Source organism: Camellia sinensis, chromosome 3 (genome assembly GCF_055761805.1).
Source record: "Camellia sinensis isolate YWXY chromosome 3, ASM5576180v1, whole genome shotgun sequence".
Classification (NCBI taxonomy): Eukaryota; Viridiplantae; Streptophyta; class Magnoliopsida; order Ericales; family Theaceae; genus Camellia; species Camellia sinensis.
The window spans coordinates 177,047,840-177,066,618 of NC_138963.1; the positions used below are offsets into that span (position 1 = coordinate 177,047,840).

Here is an 18,779-nt window from a genome sequence, read left to right on the forward strand (position 1 = left end):
TCTACTCCCTCTTTTAGAGAAGATTACCGAGTAGACTTTCCAGAATCACCAGACATTCTACACCTGAACCTTTTGAATCCGAAATACAAGGTATGCCCTCTAGGCCACCAAGTAATCCAGATCACATAGATCCTATGGATCCAGAAGTCCAAGGATTACAGTTTTCTAGAAATAAAATCCCTCATGGGATTTATAACCCCAAAGAATCCAGTAGCAAAGGACCTTATAGTCCTACTGCTAGTGACATGAATTTCGATGTTTAATGGATTTAAGTCCAAGAAGTGAAAATAGGAAAATCCTTAATCAGGATTTCTACCAGGAAAAATATGCAAAATTCAGAAAATGGTATTTTGCTTCGCATGATCCAGAACAGCTTGAAGAAATTAAAATCCAGTATTATCAATGTCTGGAAGAAAGCCAGTCACTCTAATCTTTTCCATTATGGTTTACAGAAAAAGGAAATATCCAGAATTTTCAAATAAATGTTTTAGAAAATATTAAGAAAAATTGGGTCACCACAGATGGTAATATTATTACATCTGTACATCCTCCTCCAAAATCTCTAGAATTACTTCCAAGTGATTCTACTTCCAGTCAACCTTTAGTCATCACAGCTTTTGTGGAACCTCCAGCAAAAAACAATACTGTTTTGACAGCCAAGGAAATTATTCCTGTCATAAAACAGAATAATAATACTAACCTTTACTGTCAAACCATGGGCAAATAGTTAAATCGAATCGAAGAGACTGTTGTTCAAATTAAGAACACCTGTCATCTTTAACCTAAGACTCCTGACATCCAACCTGTAGCTTTTAAGCCTACTCCTACAGTAACAAATTTTAATTTAAAGCCCAAAAAAGATAATACAAAATTTATGGATACTCTTATTAATAAGATTAAGAACCTTAATATTCATACAGGAGAATCCTCGCAAGTAAATATGTTATCCAGAAATCATACTCAGGAATTAGATGAAAATTATCATAATTTGGAATCACATCAAATTTCTGAAATCCAAGCCAATTTCCAAAATGAACCTTCTTCTGTTAATAAGGTCCATTATGGAACTAGAGCTGAACAACAAGCTTATCTTGCACCAAGTAGATATTACTACTCCAGACCTAGTCCAATGGATATTCTTTATGAAGAAGATTTCCTCCATAGCCAGAAGTCTTACCACAGTAGAACCATTTATGAATGGAATATTGATGGTCTTTCCGAATATCAAATATTTGAAGTTCTTCAGCACATGCTCATGTTTGCCACAGTTTGTAAACAAAAAGAGAATACAGATCACCAAGTAGCCAGGTTTATTGTTAGTGGCTTTACTGGTCTACTTAAAGGATGGTGGGATAACATCCTTAGTACAACCCAAAACACTGAAATCCTAAATTCTACCAAAATTAGGGTTGATACAGACACCAGAGCTGAAACTACAGAACAAGATGCTGTTTATACTCTTGTAAATACCATAGTTCTCCATTTCATTGGTACTGTTACAGGTATCGAAGATCGTAGTAGAGAACTATTACAGAAATTAAGATGCCCCTCTTTGTCCTATTTTAGATGGTATAAAGATGTCTTCCTGATGAAAGTGCATCGCCGAGCTGATGCTAATTCAGATCATTGAAAAGCTAAATTCATTGACGGTCTTCCTACTCTTTTTGCTGAAAGAGTTAGAAAGAAACTTCGTGATCGTCATAATCAATTAGCCATTCCATACCATCGATATACTTATGGCCAACTTGTAGGTATTATCATTGATGAAGGTCTTGGTTTATGCAATGATCTTAAATTACAGTAACAGATGAAACAACAACATCTTACAGGAAGAAAAGAATTAGGCGAGTTTTGCGAACAATTTGCCTATGATACAAAATTACAGTATCCTCACAAACAGAAGAAACAAAAAACTGGGAAATCCTCCAAGTATTATTCAAAAAAATCCAGATAAAATAAACATCAATTTCAACAACAAACACCTTCCAAAGGTAAATCAAAATATTCCAGAAAAAAATCTAAATCCACAATTAAATGTTATAAGTGTGGACAGATAGGTCATTATGCCAATCGTTGTAAATCTAAAATACAACAGAAGCTTAATGAATTATCATTAGATAATGAAATCTAGCAACAGATTCTCAGAATGCTTTCTGATGAATCAGGCACTTCTTCAGAGAATGAAGATGAAATAGTTGCTTTATATTCATCAGGTACTGGTGATGAATCTGATGACACTCCAGAAATTTGTGATTGTAAAACAAATCTCAACCAAATTTCCGAAGAAGTCAACTATTGAAAAGCCATAATTGAAATGAATGGACTTGATATTGGCGGGCCTAGTATCAATGTTCTTACAGAAGATGAACAGAATATGATTAGTATTGTTGATCAGATTTCTAATCTAGAAATGAAACTAAAATTCTTAGAATTATGTTTACAGCAACAAAAGCAAAGCGATGTTCTTCCTTCTCAACATTATAGTATGAAAGAGGTCTTTCAGAGACTTCAACCGGTTAATGAAGAAAAACCATTAACAATTCAGGATTTAAAAATGGAAGTTAATGCTTTAAAAGTTGAAGTTAAGCATTTACAAACCTCTAATATTGCTATTAATTCTGAAATTAAAAAGATTAATAGTAAAATCTAGAATAAAGGGATTATTATAAATGAATCCGCCTCTAAATCCATTCCAGAAGTTAAAGAACCTAATTATCTTATGCTAATGAACACCGTTACTTTCCAGAAATGGTATATCAGAATAACCTTTATGATAAAACCTGATTTTATCATCAAAGATGCCATTGCCCTTGTGGATAGTAGAGCTGATATGAATTGTATTTAGGAATGATTAATTCCTACTAAATACTTTCATAAAACAACCCAATCACTTACAAGTGCAAGTGGTAATTCATTATACATCCAGTATAAGCTTCCAGAAGTGTTAATCTGTAATCAAGGATTATGTCTTCCCACTTCTTTTGTTCTCATAAAGAACATGTTGCAGGCCATAATCCTAGGTACACCTTTTCTCTGCTTACTTATGCCTATCTCTAAAATTGATTCCATAGGCATACATACAACCTTAAATAATCAACCGATTATTTTTGAGTTTATTACAGAACCTTATACAAAAGAATTAGATCAGATCAAAGATCTAGTTAATTTTAAACAAAAACAAATTAATTTCTTACAAAAGGAAATTAGTTTTCTTACTACAGAACAAAGACTTCAGTAGACTTCTTTCCAGCAAAAGATTAAATCACTCCAACAAGAATTTCAAAATGAAATTTGCAGTGATGGTCCAAATGCTTTTGGAATAGGAAGAAACACATAGTTTCTCTTCCTTATGAACCAGGTTATGATGAGCGGAAAATTTCAACTCGCGCTCGACCAAGTCAAATGAAAAAAGAGTATTTAGAACTCTGTAAAACAGAAATTGATACTCTTTTCCAGAAAAAAACTCATTAGATCCAGTCGATCTCCTTGGAGTTGTACTGCCTTTTATGTTAATAAAAATGCAGAAATTGAAAGAGGTGTGCCAAGATTGGTCATCAATTATAAACCTCTAAATGAAGCCTTACAATGGATAAGGTATCCAGTTCCAAATAAAAAAGATCTTTGAGATCGCCTTCAGGATGCAGTCATATTTTCTAAATTTGACATGAAATCAGGATATTGGCAAGTTCAAATCGCTGAACAAGATAGATACAAAACTGCTTTTATAGTACCCTTTGGGCATTTTGAATGAAATGTTATGCCATTTGGTTTGAAAAATGCAGCATCTGAATTTCAGCATATCATGAATAATATTTTCAATTCTTATACAGAATTTTTCATTTGTCATATTGATGATGTTTTAATTTTCTCTTCATCAATTGATCAACATATGAAACATCTTAATATTTTTAAGCATGTTATCATTAAAAATGGATTAGTAATTTCTGCACCCAAAATGCAACTTTTTCAGACTACAATTAGATTTTTGGGCCATAATATTCATAATGGTACAATCATTCCCATAAATAGAAGCATGGAATTTGCATCTAAATTTTCAAATGAAATTAAGGATAAAACCCAATTACAGAGATTTTTAGGAAGTCTGAATTATATTTACGATTATTATCCTAACCTTGCTACTGATGCAGCAGTATTATATTCTAGACTTAGAAAACATCCTCCTCCTTGGGGTCCATAACATACAGAAGCTGTTCAAAAGATAAAAGCTAGAGTTAAAACTCTACCTTGTTTATCTTTACCAATTCCAGATTGGAAGAAAATTGTTGAAACTGATGCCTCTAATCTTGGATATGGTGGCATACTTAAACAATTTAATCTTAACAGTAAAAAACAATAACTTTTAAGATTTACTTCTGGTATTTGGCACCAAGCTGCAAAAAATTATCCGACAATTAAACAAGAATGTTTAGCTATTGTTAAATGTGTCTTAAAATTTCAGGATGATTTATTAAATCAACATTTTTTAATAAGAGTTGATTGTTCTGCAGCCAAACAAATTTTCAAAAACGATGTGAAAAATCTGGCTCAAAAACAAATTTTTGCCTCATGGCAGGGTTAACTTTCAGTATTTGATTTTGATATTGAATATATCAAAGGTAAGACTAATTCTCTTCCTGATTTTTTAACCCGTGAATATTTGCAGGGTTCTCATGCAGAATAGAGGTCGAGGCTCCGACAGAAGGGGCCGTGGACGGGGTAATTCCTATAATACAGAATTTCCAGGCTTACATGTCTTTTCTAGTAAAAAAGGGAAATCTAGCCACACGGCTAAAGATGTCCTCCTTATGTCCAGAATTTCCTTACTGAGGAAACAGTCCTCTATATTGAAAATACAGATATCCAGTGGATGAAAGATCCATAGGAAATTAAAAGGAGGCATTTGACGACTCAACATTCTTTACCTCACTTTGATCAGTACAGATACATATATGAGCAGATCCTTGTTGATACTGCTTCTGTGGATTTTAAGCATACTCTTGCTGAACCCAATCGCACAGCCAGTCCCATTAATTACAGCAAAGCTACCATCAAGCACCATTGTTGAAAATAGAAATTAGTTTGACGAAATTAAATAATTAAAAGATATTCTCAAAATTTTTAAAAATTATTTTTACCTGTCAAAAAAATAATAAAGCTATGAGAAAATGATGAGTATTTTTTATATTATATTAATTTTTTATTTTTATAGAAAATTGATTCTAAATATGAAACCAAGCAAATCCTCCAGAAGTTCTGTCAAAAGAGAAATATATTAGATAGTTGTTATGTGACCTTATCAATTGATGTTTCCAACAAATAAATAATTACAAAATACGCCGTGAGTTATTTGGGCTGGTTTGGGGGTAACCTGAATCAGCTAAAAAGTCAAAAAGTTACTCCAAAATCCAAAAAGATATCACTATTCATCCAAAAAAAAATTAAAAAATTAATTTCTTTCAAAACAGGTACACACGGAATTGACAAATAGTCAGCGGCTGTGTGCGGCAGTGCAAAGCAAAAGAAATGATTGGGTGTGATTTTTATACACACCGTTGTTCGTCTCATGGGGCCATCACGGGTCCCGTTTTGATAATCTGAACCGTCTCATGGGGCCATCACGGGTCCCGTTTTGATATCCGATTAATGTGATTTTTATACACACCGTTGTTCGTCTCATGGGGCCATCACGGGTCCCGTTTTGATAATCTGAACCGTTCAATATGTAGAAATCGTCGAGTAATATATGTCTGCCAAAAATCACATTAATCGGATATCGATAACTATATGATCAAATCAGTTATGTACAACAAATGGATGGTGTTATAATTAATAATTGAAAAATAAATAAATCTAATCAGATAGCTATCGATATTCGATTAACATGATTTTTTGTAGGTACATAGTGTTCGACGAGTTACACACATTGAACGGTTCAGATTATTAAAATGGGACCCGTGATGACCCCCACGGGCCAAACAAAACCGTCCAATGCTTTGTACAAAAATTAGCCAATAATTTCCAACCCCAATACATGGCTGCATTGTGTACGGCTGGGGCCCACCACTCTCTAATCATCTATTACACATTTTTTTTATACAATTTTTTAATACACATTTTTTCATAAAAATCCAAAAAGTTAACCCAAACCTCCATATTTTTTTCTCAACTTTTTTAGTCCAAAAAGATAAAAAGTACACTTTTTTAGGACACCCCAAACCAACCTAGTAACCATTCCGTTTTTAATTTTTAATTTATATTTATAAATTTTTTTAAAATTGTCATAAAAACTTGTTTAATAATTTTTTTAATTTATAAATAGTTGTCCCAGTTTATAAATTTGAGGAAAAACATAAACTCAAAAAATAAGTTTACGTTTTCAGTTTTCAATTTTTTTTTTCAATTAATTTTTTTTTCAAATATTTTTTTTTCAATTATTTTTTTCAGTTAATTTTTTTTTCAAATAAATTTTTTTCAATTAATTTTTTTTTCAATTACTTTTTCAGTTAATTTTTTTTTTCAAATCTTTTTTTTCAATTAATTTCTTTTCCCAATTAAATTTTTTTTCAATTATTTTTTTTATTAATTTTTTTTCCAATTATAATGTGTGTGATCCCATTGTCATAAATAATAAAAATAAATATAAATATTTTAGGCTTGAACAAACATACTTTTTAATTTATGTTTTTAAATTTTTTTAAACATTTTGTTCAAACCAAACACATTTATAATTTATGTTTTTCTAAAAATAAACAAAAATCAGTTTATAAAATTTTTGTAAACATAAACCAAAAACGTAAACGTTACCAAACGGTACCTTAATACTCCTAAAAGATCTTAATAAGCTATTGATTAGGAATATCAAATAATTAATATTATATATATAATATTTTGAAACTATTAAATAATTATATAAAAAATTATGTTGAGTGATAAGGTCCAGTTAAAAAAAGGTAATAAATATGCATGGAAAAATGCTATTTATTATGAATTTTTATCTTGAAAATTATTTTAACGCTCAGTTTGGTTTATCGATTTGGTTAGGAATTTGAAAATGAAAAAGAAAAAAATAAATGAAATGAAATGTAATTATATTTCATTCATATTTCATCTATCTCTATCTTTCTTTCTTTCTTTCTTTCTTTTTTTTTTAAATTTTTATCCAAATCAATAAACCAAACACAATTATAAAGTGATATATACAGTGTAGATTTAAAATTCATGATTGTGATTTATAAACTTATTTTTCTATATAATTCAAGTATTGCATGGTTGAATTCATGCTTGATGTGAAATTTCCAACTTTTGGACATTAACCTTCTTGTTGGATGTGGTTGTGATTAAATCATACATGTCATTGGATGATTAATTGAAAGCACAAATAGTTCATAAATTTATTAATAGAAGGGACTTATAAAAGTATAATATATGCTACATTTGGGATAATCTAAATGAGTATATTTTTTAATTTTTTATGAAATATGAGTTAGATTTGAATTAAATTTAAAGTGATGTGTTAAAAAAATAATATAACTTAAATAAGATGATATGACTCAAATATATCTTTTTCAAAAACATGACAAACTTGACCTATCAGAACCGATAGAAGAATATTCAAATTGATTTTAACAAGTCAAAAGTTGTTCGCCTGTTTGTTTGTTAATATAACTTGTGGAAATTGGCATTGTCATGATGGATAACCTTTGGACAAAAATTATGGTGAGTCATGACAATGACATTTAAAGTATAATATAGTAGTAATCACTATGCTTCCCCGCTACTGGATTGTTTTTCTTATCTCATTTTATTTTACAATTACGTGTTTGAAGTAGTTTACGCGCATTTTAATTAATTTTTAAGAGATCAATCTTATCGTCTATTTATGTGAATTTTATTTAAAGTTAGGGTGAACGTCTTGTATGAACATGACCTCAAAAAGCTTATTACTAAATTACTAATAGTTCTTAATAGTTTGACTTAATTCTTATCAAGTCTTATTGAAAATAAGTCATAATAAAATCATACCTAAAAATATTTTTTTTGACAATTTTTTACATGTCACTAAAAATTAATAATTAGTGACTTTTTTTGTCACGATTTTTTATAAATTGTCACTAAAACTTACAATTAGTGACATTTTTCTGTGACAAATATTACAAATTGTTGCTGAAAGTTAAAAATTAGTGACTTTTTTTTAACCTGACGCTAAAATTTTTAATTAATGACATTTTTTGTGACAATTTTTAAACTGTCGCTGAAAATTAATAATTATTGACTTTTTTTAATAGTGTTTGATAAAAAATATTATTAATTATCACAGGACTTATTAGATAATAACTCCACCTATTAGGACTTATACATAAGTCCCCTATTTTATTATTGTATATTGTGAATAATTTTAAGAGTAGACGACACTAATCACTTTTAATGTTTAGAAAATACAAATAAATTTTATAAATTCAATATAATTATATTAATTTTTTAAAACTTTTAATTCATATACTTACACCTATTTTAGAAACATCAAATTTAGCTAAAAAATAATTACAAATTACAAAAAAGTCAATTTATTTAACCTTATTAAAAGAGAATTCAATATAATTATGTTAAAGCTATAGAACTTACTGTATTGTTTTTAAACCTCAAAGGGGATTAGTATAATTTATCTTAATTTTATTTGTGTTAATGCTATATTTTAACATATTATTTTGTCCAAATGTTGTATTTTGACATACTTTTAAGTATCTAGAAATTAGGGCAAGAAAATAACCCAAAATGTAAGGAAATGGTTGGGGTTTGAAGGGTGAAATGTGAGATTCATGTATAAATTAAATTTATATTACGTTTATATTTTTGGATAAGATTTTTAAATTTATAATAATATTATTATGAAATATTTTTTATTGAAGAGTGTATGAATTGTGAATATATTAGGCCGTGGTGTCAAACCTTGGGAAGAATAATGTAATGTTGATATCGGACAATCACATAAGCAAGCCTGGTTGGTGTTGCAGCAAATTCGATGGTAGTGGATTCTTTGGTGACCAGTACTTCAATCCTGACCTTTGGATCAAAGGCCTGACCATGATGGCCACTTTGTTTAAGGGCACCACAAATGTTGTTGGGATGAGCTTGAGGAATGAACTTCGTGGCCCCAAACAGAATGTCAATGATTGGTACAGGTAATAAATAATATTATTCTATTATTACAAAAAAAATAAATTAAAAAACTATTGATTAATCTCCTGAGTATCACATAACATTATTTATATGGTATTTCAAAAAAATAAATAATCACGAAATATATAGGTTATTCTCAAGTTATATTCATAATTTTTTTGCTATGTCACTAGTATAGAGTATTATGTGGAGAATGCCATATCTACATGATATTCTAAAACTATCGAATAATTATTTTAAAAAATCTATCAATTGAACAAAATTGTACTTGTTACCGGATATATCATCAACATTACATGTTCAAAAAAAATATTTTAAAAAAATTGAGAATTTAAAATGGGTAGATCATATTAATTCTAGGTGTAAGTCTAGAACACAAAATCAACCATAAAAAATAATTTTGATCATACACAATGCTTAATTTAACTTGTAAATAATCTATATCAAACATGCTAGGTACATGCAAAAAGGAACAGAAGCAGTTCATGCAATAAACTCAGATGTTCTTGTCATTCTCTCTGGATTGATTTTCGACAAAGATTTATCCTTTCTCATCAAACGTCCGGTAAGCCTATCGTTCACCGGAAAGCTAGTATTCGAGGTGCATTGGTATGGGTTTTCTGATGGATTGCCATGGAAAAGGGGCAACCCAAACCACGTTTGTGGGCGAGCCATGCATAAATTTATGAGGAAGGCGGGGTTTGTGTTGGAGCAAGGGTACCCCTTGTTTCTGAGTGAGTTTGGGGTAGACCTAAGGGGTACAGATGTCATTGACAATAGGTACCTAAATTGTCTGTTGGGTGTGGCAGCTGAACTTGACTTTGATTGGGCTTTGTGGACTCTTGCTGGGAGTTACTATTTGAAAGAAGGGGTGAGTAGGATCGACGAGGTTTATGGGTTGTTCAATTGAAATTGGTCTGAGGCTAGGAATTCAAGCTTCTTGGACAGGATCTCTAGCATCCAATTACCCTTTCAAGGTATTGAATTCATGACTTTTTTTAGAAATATATATATTATTTTTGGAGCACCACAGTGTTATGCGGATGCAGTGTTCTTGATTGATAGAATATGAGATAGATAGACTGACTTTGTCTTCACCTAGTTGACCAAGGTAGATTGAGTTGGCTCCACACAAAATGCTCTTATTGATTTGTGAGTATCACATCAGCATATTAAGTTGGTATTTCAAAAATACTTCATAAAAATTAACAAATTTCGTGAGTCTAAGAAGCCTTCACTTATTTGACAAACTCAACAAACTCATTTCCTGCTAAAAAAAACTTACTTAAGTCACTCTAAGTCCAAGAAGTCAAAAAGCTAGAAATATGACAAACAATTTTTTCTAGAAACTAATTTTTTAAATAATTCGTGAAGGAAGCCTAGTGTATAATTTATTTTTTTAATTTCATTTATTATCTTTCCCCAAGAATATTTTATGTGCATCCCTTACAAACATATACCAACTTTAATTTGAGAGCTTGGAATTGAATATCATCTACATATTTATTTTTTGTTAACCTATATCCTTCGAGTACATATTAAGAAACTTAAATGATTATATATTATATATATGAATGAGTACAATAAAAAATTGTACACTTTTTTTTAAATCTCTTTACATGTAAATCGAATACTTGAGCTTTTTTAAGTGAATAAATACTGGAGTTGGTATTAACAAAAAATGTCGCATTTTGTACTTTCTGAAAATGCCCTTCTGTAACTGCAAGGGAAAACTTTAACTGTTAAATTCAATCATATTACAGATTTGTAACTGCCTATATATAAATGGTTTTGTTTATGCTCTGTTTGGCATGCAGGACCAATACAACAACCAGGCCAACCAGGAGCCAAACAACACAAAGTAATATTCCACCCACTAACTGGTCAATGTCTCCAAAGAAAATCACTATTGGAGCCATTGAATCTAGATCCATGCACAGACTCTGAGGCTTGGATCTACAACACACAGCAAAAGACAATAACCATAAAAGGGACTTATTTCTGTTTACAAGCAGATGGGCTAAACAAACCAGTCAAGCTTGGTGTGATTTGCAGTGGCTCAACTTCAAAATGAGAGCCCATCTCAGACTCTAATATGCACCTCTCATCCAAGCTTGCCCACCACGGCGCCCACGTGTGCTTGGATGTGGACCTCAATAGCAATACTATCGTCACGAATACTTGTAAATGCTTAAAAATACGTCACAGGTGCGACCCAGCAAGTCAGTGGTTCAAAATTGTTAATAGTACTAGAAGTTTGAATGTGACCACACCTTTCCCTCGATTCAACTCAGTGTTGGATTTCTTCAGAAAGAACATGCTTGGGAGTCTCGTAGTTTTAGCATGAGATAGAGAAGATAGTGATGTATTTATACATATGGAAGAAATATGTGAAAAGAACAAAAGTATTGTTATTCAGTCTCAAAAGTTAGACTTACTTTTTAGACCCAGTGATGTGTCAAGAAAATAATTGGTTGACACATCACTAAGTCTAAAAAGTAGACTTGTATATCATTTTTTTAAGAACAAACATATAAGAAACCATTTAGGCTGTATTTAAATCATGAATTTAACTACAAATTTGAGAAGACAAAAAGAAAAAATATTTGAAATGTGAATGAAATATAATAATATTTTACTCAACTTATCACTTTTTTTTTTCCAAATCGTTACGCAAATTCATCATCTAAATACAGCCTTATTAAAGAAGTTTAATGAAGTTCCATGTACTGTTTTAGTTTGTTTAAGCAATAAAATCATTTTATTGTGGTCTTTCTTTGGTCTTCTAATATTTGATTCGCAATGAGTTTCAACTAGAGTTGCAAGACAAATCAAACTACTTGAGCTCACTCTTATTTGGCTTGTTAAAAACATGTTTGAGTTTCAATACATTTTAAAACTTGTTAAGTTTTTAAACTAAACTTAAACAATCTTTACTTGACTTGACTCAGTTATATGCATTATAAAAAATAAAACTAATCAACCTTGGCTCATTAAAACTCTTTTGAGATTGGCTCAAAAGACAAACAAGCAAAACTTACACACATTTTCAAACTCCTTAAGTTTACGAGCCAAATTTAAATAACTTATTACTCTAATTGACTCTGCTCATTTAGATGCTGGGATTCAGAAATTTAATCTTAAAACAGGGATTGGTATTTCATAAGAGATTTTGATTGAAGCTTCTCTATCCTTGTATAGGGGGGAAAAAATGATGTTTCCAAATATCGCTAGACCTTGTTCTGCATTTTCATCATTTTCAGCAGCTTCCACATAACCACAAAAAAGACAAGATAATTTAAACAGTGTTTGTTCTGTGCATAAAATAGAGAAAAACCAAAAAAGAAAAAAAAAACAACAACAAAATGATCCTTCTTAGAAATTGCCACTCCTAAATCTCCAGTATTCATATGAGATTCCATACCACCACAAAGATCGTATATAACATAATGAAGGAACTAAACAAATGTTAATTGCAGAAAGGAAACAACTTAGTTTTAAATTTTTAATGTCACACCTGATACAATATGAGAGTAAACAGTGTCATAAATGGCAAGAATTCAATACAAAATACCGAGCATGGTTCAACCACAGTAACTCATTCTTCCATCGCATCTCCTGCTTCAGTCACCTCCACCATCTGTTTCAACGGTGTAATCCTTGTCAACAAAACCTCTACAATCACAACCAAATGTTACCGTGAGGTTACAAATATTTCCCTACAATCCAAGAAATATATAGACTTGGCCATAGCATCAGACTTAAGTTTTCGGCATGAATTGTTGCCCATATATATATATATATATATACATTTATCCATTGACCATCAAATATTAATCATCCATATTAGAATAAGCAGAAGACAAAAATCACCAGTCTCATAATATTCTAGCATTATAGTTTAAGAAGTGAGTCCAGTACAAGGTCAGTTGGCAGATAAATGCTAAAATGCTCAATAAATAATGTTATCATGATAACAATCTCAAAATCAAACAAGATAAGCCTTCCTTTTTCTTTTTTTTTCTTTTTCTTTTTAATTTAAGTATAAAAAATAATAGTACAAAGCCCTGAAACAACAAAAAGAAGACAGTTCTAAGAGTTATATGAAGCAAAATTGTAAATACCAACATGAAGGTAATGTTTAGGACAGAATTACTGACCAGTCTTCTTTGGGAATGAATAAACTCTTTCGTTGATGTAAGTGCGAGGATTGGGCAACTGATGGTTTCTCAGGTACTCTGTTTGCCCCTGACTGCTAAATTGTGTCTGAACTCTTTATCAAGTAGCGCTTCCTCCTGAAATGGAGCATATGCATAACGTGTTCCATATTTCAATGTTGAGGGAGTACCTCCGGGATCCCTTCCATGTGATTGAGCCTACCCGTGTAGTGCTAAGTGATGACTACACTTATGAAGAACGGCCTATTCAGATTGTAAACAGACGGATCAAGAAGTTAAGGAACAAAGAGATTCCGTTAGTAAAAGTTGACTGGCAAAACCATGGTGGTGTGTATGCCACTTGGGAAATGGAAGATGACATGGCCAAGAGATATCTTAAATTGTTCCCACTGAATCCTGTTTTCTTCCAGAATGAAGGTAATTCGAGTTTGAAGGACCAAACTCTTTATAAGGAGGGGAGACTGTAATAACCCTCACCACTGTTTACTGATAAGACCACTGCTAAATTGTGTCTGAACTGGATAAGTAACTGATTAGACTGAAATCCTGAATTAATTGCATGAATATATTATGTTATTTGCATATCTATCTGTTTGTCGTTTAAATGATCTCTTTGTATTTTATGCTTTAAACTGCGAATTGAAGACCTTATCGGCGGCCGAATTTGAAATTGATTAATGTTTTGTGCTAATTAGAAATTATGTGATTTTATGGCATGTTTAATTGAAATTTGATTTGGTATGATTAAATTAGATTAAATAATGCTAAATTGCAAGAGTTGGACTTATTTACCAAAATGCCACTTAGTGGCCTATCTCTACAACATTTGGGACTTAGTTTACAACATTTCATCAGCCCATTCTTGAGCCAAACCGACTAGGGAGAGAGAGAATAGGGAGATATCTTGATTTTATCTCATTTTGGCTTGGAAACTTGGTAGAATTAAAGATAATTGTAAAATTGAGCTTCTACACTTGAATACAAGACCTAAGGTAGAGAATTCAACCTCTCATTGATGTATTTGTGTATTGTCTTGCATGATCCATGAGAAATTAGAGATTCTAGCCAAGAGTTAGTTCAAAATGTTGAATTGTAGCATAAATCATGCATGCATGTTGCCATTCTTGAGTTTTGAAGATATTGTTCATGAAATTCCACATGCATGTTCACATTGTTGCATTGGACCATGGATTCCTCATGTTTTTGAAAGGATTAGCTCATTAGGACATGTATTTGAGCTTTGAAGTTGTTCCAATTCTTGCATGTTGCATGTACATCATGTTCATGAAAGTTGGTTTGAAATTGGTATTTAATTGACTCACCTTTGGGCTTTGATTTAACAAATTGAGCTTTGAATCATGTTATACTATGAGTTTACTAGAGTTTTCCAGAAAATTAGCCCAAGAGGATCGATTTTGATGTATTAAAACTTGGTTTTGAGCTTGACGTTCAAATTTGGAATTTCCAGATTTTGGACTCACACTCGAGCGGGGAATTCCACGCTCAAGCGTACTTACTGAATTCATGTAGTCCGCTCGAGCGGAGAAAGTGACGCTCGAGCGTGAAATGCGTGTATCCAGTACTTTACATGTTTTTGCAGTCCGCTCGAGCGGGGGAATTCACGCTCAAGCGAGGACTTGTGTCTCACGCTCGAGCGTAGGTCATGCGCCCATCAAGCGTGAATTTCGTGCATCCAGTACTTTTGCCATGTTTTGCAGTCCGCTCGAGTGGGTAAAGTGACGCTCGAGCGGGGAGCCTTTGTCTGCATGGCCACTCGAGCGGGGAAAGCCACGCTCGAGCGGGACCCTATTTTTCTGAAAATTTTGCTAAGTGTTTAAAAGTGCATCTTTGCATCCTCATTTCATCCTAGGCCTAGTTTAAGGCATCTTAATGAGGATACTGATGTAAAACCACACCGAGGCAAATTAGGGATTAAGTTATTATTTTCCAACCGTATAGCTTAGTGTGTGTTCATCCTGTAACTGTGTAGGGTTGGCATCCGAGGACGCTCTAGCTTATCTGTAGCCCAGAACTCTGTGAGTAACAATGTTGTAAAGATATGTTCAATTGAGATTACTTTCTGAACGAATGACTGAACTGTTTTATGAAATAACACTGTTTATTGAATGAATGCTTGTCCTAATTGCGAATTGTATTCGTGGCATCCATAGCAATTTACTGTTACCATACTGTACTGCTACTGTCACAGAGATCTTTGTCGGTTCCCATGTTGGAACCACTACTGTTTACTAATATGATGGCCATCAACTGACTGTTTGGTCTATTAAGACCTACTGTACTGTTTTTGCTATTGGATGTACCACTTATGATTGCTATGACTGAATGACTGATATACTGATAATTGACTGTTTTCACTATTGAAAGGACATTCATTCTTAACCTCTTTACGCATATGCTATTCACTGGGCTTTAGCTCACTGCTCATATATGATTGAGCTTCAATTCAACAACAATGAACCAAAACATGACTTAGTTCTACAATGAAGCATGAATCATGCAAGAACTAGCTCAATTCATAAACAAGAGGGCAATTACTCTACCTTAGGTCTTGTATTCAAGATTTAGGAGCTCAAATAGCAATCTACACTTCAATTACCAAGCAATTCTTCAAGATGAATCCAATTTTTCTCACTCTCTCCCTCTCTTCTCTCTTGGTCGGCTATGGCAAGGAGGAAGGCTGAGCAAATGTTTTGATTTAAGTGTGTACAAGGCTCAACATGCGTGAGGTAGTGGCCACTAAGTGGTCTAATGGTAATTAAGTCAAACTTAAGCAATTGATCAATATTTAATCTAATTTAATCATACCTAATCGTTTTCAGATAAATACACCATAAGATCACATTAATTATGAGGATCATAAAACATCAATCAATTCCCGGTTTGGCCGCCGATAAGGCCTTCAATTAGCAGTTTAAACATAAAATGTGAACAGATCAAGTAAACAATCAAACAGATAGAACACAGATTAACACACATACTCAGTCAATTCAATTCCAGTTTTCAGTCAGTCAGTTCAGTACTTTAATCAGTTCAATTATCAGTCATAATCAGTTCAGTTTGACGGTAATCAATGTTTATCGGTAAGCAGTGATGAGGGTTATTACAATACACATATATAATCAAATGAATCTAAAACTCACGGTGAGTGAGGATGCGAAGATTATCGAAGAGATCAATGAATCGAAGAGACGAAGATCTGCGAAAGCGAGAACCGAAGGGCGAAGAATAAAATAGCCAAGTCTTGGGGCCAAAGAAAAGGGTTTTGTGGGCGATTGTATATCTTTTGCAATAATTACTAACTGACCACACTAGAAAGAAGTATTTTCAAATAGTGTAATTTATTGCAATCCTCATACGATAAGATCCTAAATTTTACATGCTTTGGCATTATTACCTAGGGTGTTCGCTAGGGGTGTCCGCGGTTCGATTTGGGACAGTTTGCAGTTCGGTTTGGACCCGCCCGCATCTTTGCGGTTTGGAGAAAAGTCAATCAGCAACCGCCTGCAATGCGGTCTGCGGTTTGTGCGGATAGGGTTCGCGGATGTGCAGGCGGTTTGCGGATTGAACTTTTTTTTCAAAAATTTATTTTTTTCAATTTTGCAAATGTAATTCAAAAAATTAAATTAAATACAGATTCAATTTCACAGATTCAATTTCATAGATTCAAGTTAACAGATTGAATCAAATTAAATCAAAAATTAATTCCAAAAAACAGATTTACTTTTAATAACAGATTGAATTCCAAAAAAAAAATCTGAATTCCCAAATTGAATTCAGATTGAATAACAAAAAACTTTTAATTCAAAACCACAGATTGAATACTATTTTAATAACAGATTCCCAAAAAACTTTTAATAACAGATTGAATACTATTTTAATTTTAATAACAGATTCATCACAGATTGAATTCAATACAGATTCATCACAGATTTAATTCAATCCAATACCACAGATTTAATTCAAAAAACACAGATATGTTGCAACAAACAAAAAAATAAAATAAAAATAAACATAGACAGATCTATGAATTCCAAAATTATACAGACACAGATAGATTTAATTCCAAAAATTAAATAACAGATTTAAATAACTGACAGATTTAATAACATATTTAATTCCAAAAGTTAACAGATTGAATCAAATTAAATCAAAAATTAATTCCAAAAAACAGATTTAATACAGATTCAATACAGATTGAATTCCCAAAAAAATAGATTTCATACAGATTCAAAACAGATTTCAAAAAAATAACAGATTGAATTCCCAAAAAAAACATCTGATTCAATACAGATTCAACACATTTTAATAACAGATTCATCACAGATTGAATTTAATACAGATTCATCACAGATTTAATTCATTCCAAAAACACAGTTCTGTTGCAACAAACAAAAAATAAATAAATAAACACAGACAGATCTATGAACTGCTACTCCAAACACAGACAGATCAAAGATCGGGGAGAGTGAGAGAGAGAGAGAGAGGCTTACTTTACTTGTGAGGTCGATCGGTGTAGATGCAAAACCAGAGAGTGAGAGACTGTGAAATGAGAGAGTGAAGGAGGAAAACAGATCAGAGACACAAAGATCTGATATGTTGGAAAAAAAACCAAAGATCGAGGAGAGAGAGACATAGACAGAGATTGAGATTCAGAGAGGAGCTTACCTGTGAGGTGTGTGATGAGGTCGATCGGTTGATCGGTCGATTAGTCCATCTTGCGATGAGAGAGAGAGTCGATCAGTGGGTGTAGGCTGTAGAGATGAAAATCACGAGAGTGAGAGTGAGCGTGAGAATGAGAGACAAAATGATATAGATAGAGTGAGAGATAGATAAGATTGATTAGGGTTTTCTTTTTTGAACGGTCAGATTTGAAGGGAAAAAAAAAGGCAGTTTTTTTTTAACGGTTAGATTTGACCCCCCTCCAAAAAAAGAGTTTTATGTGGGTGAGTTAGGCGGGTGCGGGTTAAACCCGCAACCCGCCCGCAACCCAAAAATTAGATAAAATTCAAACCGCACCCTACCCTAATGTGTTTGCGAAACCGGCCATACGTGCGCGGTTTGGATCGGGTAGGGCGGTTTGGGCGGTTCGGATAACCCTACGCCCAGCCCTAGTGGGTACCGGTTGGTAAAGGATGAAGAAGGGAAAATGTAAGAACAGTGGCTTCCGTTGCCGCTTCGATTTCTTTTACTTCCGCCAATGACCGCAAAGATCAGGTTCTCTGATACATTTTGAAGAGACGTGAGAGAAAACGTGTAAAAAGGTAGTTGAAGAGACATCGGAGAGAGAGAGTAGAGAGTGTTTGGGGGGAAAAAAATTGATCTGTTAGATATTAATTAGGATTGATCTAGACCATTTAAATGAAATGTATCTCTGATACATTTTATATATTTTCGAAAACCGTT

The 18,779-nt window shown here is 32.4% G+C and overlaps 2 long non-coding RNA genes and 1 pseudogene across 3 annotated transcripts in view; 1 reads left to right on the plus strand and 2 right to left on the minus strand.

Annotated features, from left to right (window-relative positions):
- Positions 1 to 18,243, minus strand: part of LOC145822941 (uncharacterized) — a 67,190-nt gene extending 48,947 nt beyond the window's left edge. The window contains exons 1-2 of the long non-coding RNA XR_014364806.1: positions 18,042 to 18,243; positions 17,867 to 17,915 (exon numbers count right to left, since the gene is read on the minus strand). This is a non-coding gene — a long non-coding RNA (uncharacterized LOC145822941). The remainder of the gene's footprint in view (positions 1 to 17,866; positions 17,916 to 18,041) is intronic.
- On the plus strand, positions 2,315 to 11,715 carry LOC114318259 (glycosyl hydrolase 5 family protein-like; annotated as a pseudogene). Its single transcript, XR_014362859.1, has 5 exons — positions 2,315 to 2,639; positions 4,664 to 4,743; positions 8,932 to 9,179; positions 9,634 to 10,154; positions 10,995 to 11,715. The product of XR_014362859.1 is annotated as a glycosyl hydrolase 5 family protein-like (transcript).
- Positions 12,560 to 13,428, minus strand: LOC145822939 (uncharacterized). Its single transcript, XR_014364804.1, has 2 exons — positions 13,338 to 13,428; positions 12,560 to 12,852 (listed from the first exon to the last, which is right to left on the minus strand). It is a non-coding gene; the product is annotated as an uncharacterized LOC145822939 (long non-coding RNA).
- Positions 18,244 to 18,779: the final 536 nt, after the last annotated feature.